We start from the raw sequence: 10,000 nt of genomic DNA, 5'->3' as shown, positions 1-10,000 counted from the left end.
AGGATTTTGTTCTCCAACGAATGTATCACACAATTTCTTTAAGCATACGGCCGTAAGTATTATGTTAAGTCTCGCAGTGTGAAGTACAGAGCACAATACACACTTTTTCCCTCTCTCTCTAACACGAGATAAGAGAACACCAACGTAACCAAGGTACCCAAGCAATTCCCAGGAAGTTGAAGAAGACTCGTGAATTGGACGAGCTTTTAGTAGGAGTTTCAAGATATACATTAGACGAGAGACACCTTTGAGAATGAAATACCGATTTTTCGATGCAAAAAGATCTCTTACCACACACACGCACACACACACACACACACACACACACACACACACACACACACACACACACACACACACACACACACACACACACACACACACATACACACATACACTTTGAAACTAGACATATTGACACAAGGCTAGCAGACACTCATACAAACATGTGTGTGAATATTTACCCATTTAACGACCCAACCGGTGAACGAAAATGACTCAGCAAGTAATTGCGAATGGTCGTTTCAGATGCGGTATTTTGACCTTCTGTGTGTGTGTGTGTGTGAGGGGGGGGGGGTTAAGAGAAAGGCACATCGAGTTTGTCTGTCTTATTTTCTATTTATTATTATTATTATTATTATTATTATTATTATTATTATTATTATTATTATTATTATTATTAAGGTATAGCCACACAGCAGATTTTATTTTAAGGCAAACATGACTTTCAAATCAGTGACTAAAAATCACAGAATTAGTGCATGACTTTAATTCATTGCATGACATTAAAAGTAGTTTACGACTAATTCAGCACATGACATTAACATTAGTGCATAACTTTGATTCATTACATGACATTTAAAGTAGTGCATGTCTATAATTCATCGCATGACATTAAAATCAAAGCAAGTCTTCAATTTTTCGCATGACATTAAAATTAGTAGATAACATTAAGCCCTCGTGAATCATTCTTTTTCATTTTCGCTTCCATTTTCATTCTTAATTTTATTATTATTTTTTAATAACGTTGTAATTTTGTTGTAGGGAGAATAATAATTTAGATAATGATATATTTTTTAAAATATGCATTTCCTTCTTGATCGCTTTCATAGTAAGTTCGGTTGTTCGGTCGCCTTAGCTAAGAGGTCGCCTGATCAAGAAGCCTTTAAATGTGTTCCTTGCTATAGGTGTTTTTTTTTATCAATTAATTAATTTATTTGTTCTTGAGACGTACCCCTACCCACCCACCTACTCTCTACTGAGATGTCCGCCCCCCTCCTTTTCTTTTTTTTTCCTTTTTTGAGACTTGCCCTTTGAGATCCGCTCCTAAAGGTACTTTTCGCCCACACAAAAGATGTTGCAAGGAAGGCAAAATTTTGGCTTCAAACACGATGGTCAAATAGCTGCTTCAAAGCGCCTGTTTTTTCATAAGGAGAAATGTTTTTTTTTTATGAGATGGTTTGCGAATGGGGTGATGTTTTCGCATTTGGCACACAGTTACGTATACGCACGTACGGTACATAGATACGCAGACACATATGCGTATGGGTATGCACAATGCCATGCACACACACGCATACGCACACACACACGCACACACACTCGCAAGCACACACACTGCAAGCACACACACTTGCCAGCACACACACACACACACACACACACACACACACACACACACACACACACACACACACACACACACACGTATACATAAGGATAGAATATATATATATATATATATATATATATATATATATATATATATATATATGTGTGTGTGTGTGTGTGTGTGTGTGTGTGTGTGTGTGTGTGTGTGTGTATTTATATACATATATGTATCTGTCTGTGTGTACACTTGCCTGTGTGTACGCGTATTGTGTATGTACGTGTGTAAGAAGCGAGCCAATATGTTTCAACGGGGGAAGGGGAAGGGCTTGGAGAAGAGAGAAAGAGGGAGAGAGAGGGAAGAGAAGAGGAAGGTAAAAGGAGAAGAAGGGAGAGGGAAAGGAAGTAGGTAAGGAAGGAGTGAAGAAGAATGGAGAGGAAGAGGTAGACGAAGAAGAAAAAAAGGAGAAGGGGAGAAGGGAGTGAGGAAAGAGGGAGAGGGAAAGGAAGAAGAGGAGAAGCGAGAGGAGGGAGTGGCGTGGGGGGGGGAGGTGTGCTGAATGTGTAATTAGAGAATACCAAGCACAGAAGCTCACGGCCATAAGCTACGGGTTCTCGGGGGGTCGACCGCAGGAGGAGGGAGGAGCTTCAGCATTACGGATTTTCATTTCCAAGCATTTCGAGAGAAGGAGGGAGAGAGAAGGAGAGAAGGAAGGAGACATGGACGGGGAGAGAGAAAGCAAGAGAAAGAGAGAGGGGGGAGGAGAAGGAGAGAGGAAGAGAGCGAGCGAGCGAGCGAGAGAGAGAGAGAGAGAGAGAGAGAGAGAGAGAGAGAGAGAGAGAGAGAGAGAGAGAGAGAGAGAGAGAGAGAGAGAGAGAGAGAGAGAGAGAGAGAGAGAGAGAGAGAGAGAGAGAGAGGCTGTAAATGCGAAATCAGTAGTAAGTAGTAAAATGTACTTCCTTATTTTTCATTGACGGAAAGCAATGTACACACACGACACTGCTTTCATTCGCTTTGGACAAGCTTCTTAATTAGCCTGTGAGTGCACCTAAAGACACGGCGTCTTTATTCGCTAGCGACTTAAATCATGAATCCATACCGTCTGTTTGGCGCTGCGATAAAGTCTAGCGTGTAGTGAAATCCACGGGGATCTTTTATTATTCGTTCGGTATATTTTAGTATTCCTCTCTTTAAGCTTTTATTGAAGGCTATCATTTAAGCTTTTAATTCTGCACCTCTTGTACTTCTATTTCTTTTCTATCTAGTTCAGTTATCTATCTAGTTGACACATGGTAGCGAGCGTTATTCAAGGCACTAATTTAAATCTTCACAAGGCATGAAAAAGAATGCATTTTGCGTATAATACGAAACACTTCTGAACTGGGAAGAATAAATTTATTATTTTCACATGTACACTTATATAATTCTGCCCAAAAGAATACCGAAACCAATATTTATCTTTGTTTTCTCAACAAACAAACCAAAAAGTCGGACACGACACAACAGCTCCCAAGGCTGGCCCCGGCCTCTCTGTCCAGGGGTCTGGCTACGCTCCTTGGGTCACCTGCTTGGCGGGACCCAAGACATGCAGATTGTTGTGTACTAATTGTAAGGCTTCGTTCGGCAGTTTCGCGTAAACACAAGTAGTGGGCTAATCTCTCTGTTTAGAAATCTTTTATATAAGGTTTTATTTTTTATTTAATGGGAATTGTAGCTTTTATTTATATAGAATATTTTATTCAAATAACGTCATTGGCGCGTCCGTCAGATCTGCTACAAACGTTTCCGAAGCGGATAAATGATTAGTCCAGACGACGACGGCAGTGTGAGGGTGCATGTGCTTTGCTGCTGGGTGTAGTGCCCAGTTTTCCTTTGTTTAAAAGGATACATCTTTATCTACAGGTCTTCAGTTTTTTTTCGCACGTGTCAGGAACTGTTCGAAAATGCTAGCGAATTCATAACTTTTACTAGCATCGTGCAAACGGCTTACCGCTTGCGTCTTTACCAGCTAGAAATTCGCTCTGAGAGAGCGATAAGTTGGCAACTAAAGAGGTTCACATCTAACGTCAAAAAGCAGGGCCTTATTCGTAAATGAGGGGCAGTGAATTATTATCAATTTTCATTTGAATTCAGCTAAGACCGGTTTACATGGCGCTCCTTTGGAAGCTAGACTGTAGCTTCTTTTGTCGCCAACCTGTTGCTCTTCCAGAGCAAAAAGACGCAAGCGGTAAGACGCTGGTAAAAATTCTGAATTCGCTAGCGTTATCGAGTCGTGCCACGCGGTTGTCCTTTGAGCAAGGAACCCCAAGCTAGAACGGTGATTCTCTTGAGAAAAAGACAAGAAAAGGAAGCGTATAGGTACAAAAGCGGATAGGCAGAAGGCAAGCTCAGATTCTCTCCTGAGGGAGCTGGCATTGGAAGACCAATTACATACTGGGGAGTACTGAGGATGACGTGCGGAAAAACTGAAGAGCTGTAGATGAAGATACATCCTTTTAAACTAAGGAAGACTGGACAATGCACCCAGCAGCAAAACACACACCCTCACACACTGCCGTCGTCGTCTGGACTTGTCATATATTGGCTATTAAATGCTTTGACGCGAGCGGTAAAGTTGAACATGTTTAACTTCATCGCAGCGCTCCAGACGCTGTGGATTGGTGATTTGAATCGTTAGCGAATAAGGACACCGGTTTTTAGACGCTTTCACCAGCGAATTCGTTAGCGAATTAAGAAGCTTGTCCAAAGCGAATGAAAGCAGTGCTGTGTAAACGACGCTTTGCTCTGTTTATAAGATTTCCGATACTGGAAGGTAAGAGTTATTATCATCAGTACAACAGACCACTTGTTATTATTGTCAGTAGAGCATAGTACTTAGCAATACAATACAATTTTCGAGATTTACCGGGAAGTATTTGTATATGTATATGACTGCTGCGAAACGTTTCCGTTACAGAATTTAATACACCTATAATTCGATCTATTGTATATTACTTATCAAAACTATAATATCACATATCATACTCTAAAGTAACATCCTGTATGCCCTCCGGCTGTTGTAAAACTATTTTTTTTTCTATTACTTATTGTGTATTGTTATTCTTTTATTTTTTATTTATTTTTACCAGCAAGTGGAAGTTGTGTGTTAAATGTGCTTTCATTGTCAGTTTATTTGATAACTCGACATAAAATTCCTTCACGGCAAGTCTTCGAATTTGCATATGCATTCAGAATTAATTGAAAACAATAACACCTTTTTCAGATTTTCTTTTTCTCCCACCTCCGAGGAACATAATTTGCATTGTATTCACTCTTTCTCTTCTTTGGACTGCAGTTGCATCTGTTTGAGAAAGTGAAAGATGAAACACACACACACACACACACACACACACACACACACACACACACACACACCACACACACACACACACACACACAATATATATAATAATATATATATATATATATATATATATATATATTATATATATTATATATATATATATATATATATATATATATATATATATATATATATAATAGATAGATAATATATATAATATTATATATTATAATAATAATAATAATAATAGATATATAATAATAATAATATATAATATAATAATAATAATATATATATATAATATATATATGTATATATAAGCAACACAACACAAAAAACACACACACACAAACCACACACACACAACACACATATGTATGTATTGTTGTGTTGTTGTGTAGTGTTGTTTGTGTTGTTCTTTGTATGTACTAATGCAGACGAACGCCGTGCACTTGCAGACCTGTAAATTGAAGACGAGAAGAGAGAGAGAGAGAGAGAGAGAGGAGAGAGAGAGATGAGAGAGAGAGAGCTGAGTAGAGATGAGAGAGGAGGAGAGGGAAGAGACCGAGAGATTGAGAGAGAGAGAGATGAGGAGAGAGAGAGAGAGGAGAGAAAGAGAGAGAGAGAGAGAGAAAGAGAGAGAGAATATGTGACAGTTATATTAAATAGCTTTATAACTGCGAACTACCTCTAAATGATAAACGAAAAAAAAAATCACCTTTGACCACATTCCCTTACATGGTCGTTATATCACTTAACCCAGCCAATCGAGATATATAGTTATTTGATACCGACACTTCAAACTTTATCGTTACCTCTTAAGCGTTGAAAAACAAAAAGTTTCTTGCAGGATTTTTTTTTCTCCAGTATAATAAAATTCCAGGAAGATGTTCATCAAAAAATATATATTTATCATCAGCTCTTAAATATATTTCCTTCGAGTATCAATCCCAATCACATGTTTTTTTTTTGTTTTTTTTTTCTTTTTGGTGCAGTATGACTAGCGGTAGATATCGTGTATCCAGCGAAGCTGAAATGCTATCTTATCCTGATAATATGAGCTTTTAAAACGTGTCTTTACAAAATTACTATTGACTGAGAATGATGGATATTTCCACGTGTGAGAATTTCCTTGCTTATTATTTATGATTTACTTATTATTATTATTATTATATTTTATTATATATTATTATATACTTCTCATTATTCTTTTCTCTCTCTTGTTTCCAGTATTCGTAAGGTATCGGCGGATTCAGGGGAGGGGGGCAGGGAGAGAGGGAGTAGGTAGGTCGGCATTATTGAAAAAGATTACCTGAAATATGAAATAATAATAATAACTTAGGCGACCATCTGAATACGATTATTGTTAGTATTGATAATAAAATCCTTGAAAAATAATACTTCAGAAATTCTAAAACATCCTCTACCCCCCCCCCCCCCCCTCAGCTCCAGTCCTTGGGACCCTCTTGTTACTTATCCAACCCCTTGGGTCCGCTACTGCTCAGAAATCAAGGGAAAACCATTAATCTCATGTACATAAGATATAAAGGGTTTGCTTTTATGGGTTATATTAAACAATTTATCACCGAGATTACTATTATCATTCTTATATCGATTGCACGTGTTCCAACAATAAATCGATAACAAACTCCTTCAGAAAATACACATTACTACAATTTTCTTCCTTTCCTTCCTTTTTACACATTAAATTATTGACAGAAACGTCCATATAAACCTGGGGATACAAGAAAGTTTTCCAGTGGTGTGTCGTAGTGGGGATGAGGCAAGAGTTGACAATGAAGCTGAAACGAAGAAACCACAGGATATTATAAGGAGTTTTAAGAGTCATTGTAAAGGAGTTTACGAACCATAGTTTAGAGGCACTTTGAGGATGGCAATCTCACCATTACTTACTATGTCGTTATGAAGAGCGACGGTAGTCTTCATGGTACATAAGGTGAATTTACCATTCCCAATCCACATTAATTTACAAGCATCCACGTTAAGTATTTGTCAGTCCATCTGAAGCATTTATATCCCACTCTGAAGCATTGCAAACTCACTCCTGATTTATGCAAACCAAGGACACCAGAGGTCATGCAGTACTGCCGATGAATACTGATAACAGTTTAATCATTTGATTTATGTAACGAGTATTGGATATGAAGATAAATATGTTTTGTTCTCATTCACTTTGGAATTGATGATTAGAGTAAATTAATGCAAAACACAAACCAAGACAAATGAACCAGATATTTGGAGTTTTGCGTATTTTGCGTTTCAGTGACCATGCGTCTTTTTGTGTATGGGTTTATATTTATGATATTCTTATATTATCTAAAAAACAATTTAGTGTTTTGCATTATAATACTGTAATCATATATATATATGTGTGTGTGTGTGTGTGTGTGTGTGTGTGTGTTTAAGATTTTAAAAAAAAAGGATAAAAACTGACAGAGAAGCATATATTAATATTTACGTTGCTGAAAATCATTTGACCATTCATTCATACCGAAAAAAAAGGATGCAGGAATAATATCTGAAAAAACGCTGCTCATCAAAAATAATCCAGAATCAGCATCATTTGGCTGTCGTAGCCCACTCATTATCAGAACGCCGGAAATTAATTTTATTCAGAGCTTCAATCTGATTTCCGGAATGTGGGCTGCCGGGAAGAATCGAGTTGCTAGGCTATGTTTCCTTGTTTCTAGATCTCTGTCTCTCCTTTTCAGTTTGTTTGTGTATAGTTTAATATTATATATATATATATATATATATATATATATATATATATATATATATATTTTTATTATCATATATATATATATATATATTATATATATATATATATATATATATATATATATATATATATACATTACACAACACACCACACACACACACTATATATATATATATATATATATATATATATATATATAATATATAATTGATATATATAATATGTGTGTGTGTGTGTTGTGTGTGTTGTGTGTGTGTGTATATATATATATTCCGTGAAAGAACTGGACCTACACGTACTCACCCAAGAGCATCACAAACATGACAACTACAATTAAGTATCATGTTACCAGCGGCTAAAATGAAACTACCGTTAAAGATATATATATATATATATATATATATATATATTATATATATATATATATATATATATATATATATATAGAGAGAGAGAGAGTGAGAGAGAGATAGAGAGAGAGAGAGAGAGAGAGAGAGAGAGAGAGAGAGAGAGAGAGAGAGACAGACAGAGGAGAGAGAGAGAGAGAGAGATACATACATACATACATGCATATGTAAGAACACTGTGGACCCTACAATAGTATGGTATATGTTAAGCTTAGAGTTTGAAGTTGACAACCAAGAAGTATTGATTCCTTTATTAAAGGAAATTGATGTTGGCGTGAGCCTGTTCCTCCATGAAGCCTAAGAATGGCTATAAATCACGTGTTTAGCATGTGACAGGGGTGAACAAGGGAGTATTACAGCAGTACATTCTTGTGGAAGGGGAAAGACAACACATTATTGGAATGTCTATTGTGAGAAGAAGAGATGAATGAATAGGGAAAGCGACGATCATGCGTATATACATGTGCCTGAATATACATATATGTGACAAAACCTGAGCTTCTCTTCATTTTTTTCTTCTTCTTTTTTTCTTTCGTCCTCTGGGAAACAGATTGCTTCAAAGGAAACAATAAATTCGGTATTATATGCGATACATATTTTCATTATATATACACACTCAAAACAAAAATCCGTTTTGCACATATATATATTTATGAAGAAGCCCGGTGTAGTTTAGTCACTTTAGTCCAAGCCTGGGGGCATGCGGCCCGAGGTCATGCAGCCCGGGATAGTGCGGACCGGGATTACTGTAGCCTTGGGTAATGCATCCCAGGGAATGTAGCCTGGGTATGCAGCCAGGGGATTGCAGACTGGGGTAATGAGAATTTTGCTACCAGCTTCTTCCACCCTTATACAAATTATGGAGGCTGTAAAAAGAACCCGTATGAATAACTGTATGTATATCAAAGGCCTTTTTTTTTTGTAACATTTCCAAAACCCCTAACACTTTGATACACTAATACATGTTTAACCTTTATGCGTACATTATTGGAACCTGTTGAAACATCTTTTCATTTTGCGTTTGCCTTCAGCTTAATACGGTTTGATACACTCCAGCCAGCCAATCAGAGCACAATATTTTTCAGATATATTTCACGTAGTCTCAGATAGTGATTTATATTTTCATTAATTACGAATCCTAAGTTTCTTGAGAAAACTTTTTAATGGAAAGGTGAATAACATGTTTCTGTGCCTTTTTAGCAGGACATCAAATACATGTTCACTCTATATGGGTAAGGTTATAAGTCAATCATGTCGGACGCTGGAACGACATGGTAAGAATTTCCACCGTGTCCGAGTCACATGTGAGTGGTGTGTATAAACAATGTAAGTTTCAGAGTAGTCAGGTACTTTTTCCATTTTATTTGAAGCTTCCGCAATGTCTGGCTTGTAATAAAAATTCATACAAGAATATTAAGTACTTTTATAGTTTTCATTGCCTTTCTTTATGTGAAATAAATAACAATTTTTTTTCAATACTTTGTATGCAAATACAAACTTCGATGAAATCGTGTTTTGTAGCAACTGTGATACGACTTGAAATAGTGCATTAGGGGTTTTGATGCTACAAAAAAGACCTTAAGTCACTTACATAATCACTTTTTTACTCACAATTTTCACCATTTTCAAAATCAACAAATATATACGTATATTTACAATGTGCATTAGCTTGGAGTTCGGAGCCAAGTGGCTGACCATATAAGGGTGACCACCGACCATGGTTTTCTTCAGGTTCGAAGCAGGGAGACGGGTCGTCCGGGTAAACCAAATGGTTCGCTGACGCACACAAGCACGCAAGCATGTGTTGCTTTGCTGAGAATTGTTATAACCTGAACAAACGGCTAACTTCGTAGGTACAAACAAAGAGCACCTTCAGAGGCGCTCACAAAGAGACAGTT

The sequence above is a fragment of the Penaeus monodon genome, chromosome 38 (assembly GCF_015228065.2).
Source record: "Penaeus monodon isolate SGIC_2016 chromosome 38, NSTDA_Pmon_1, whole genome shotgun sequence".
Lineage (NCBI taxonomy): Eukaryota > Metazoa > Arthropoda > Malacostraca > Decapoda > Penaeidae > Penaeus > Penaeus monodon.
This window is presented reverse-complemented; position numbering follows the sequence as displayed.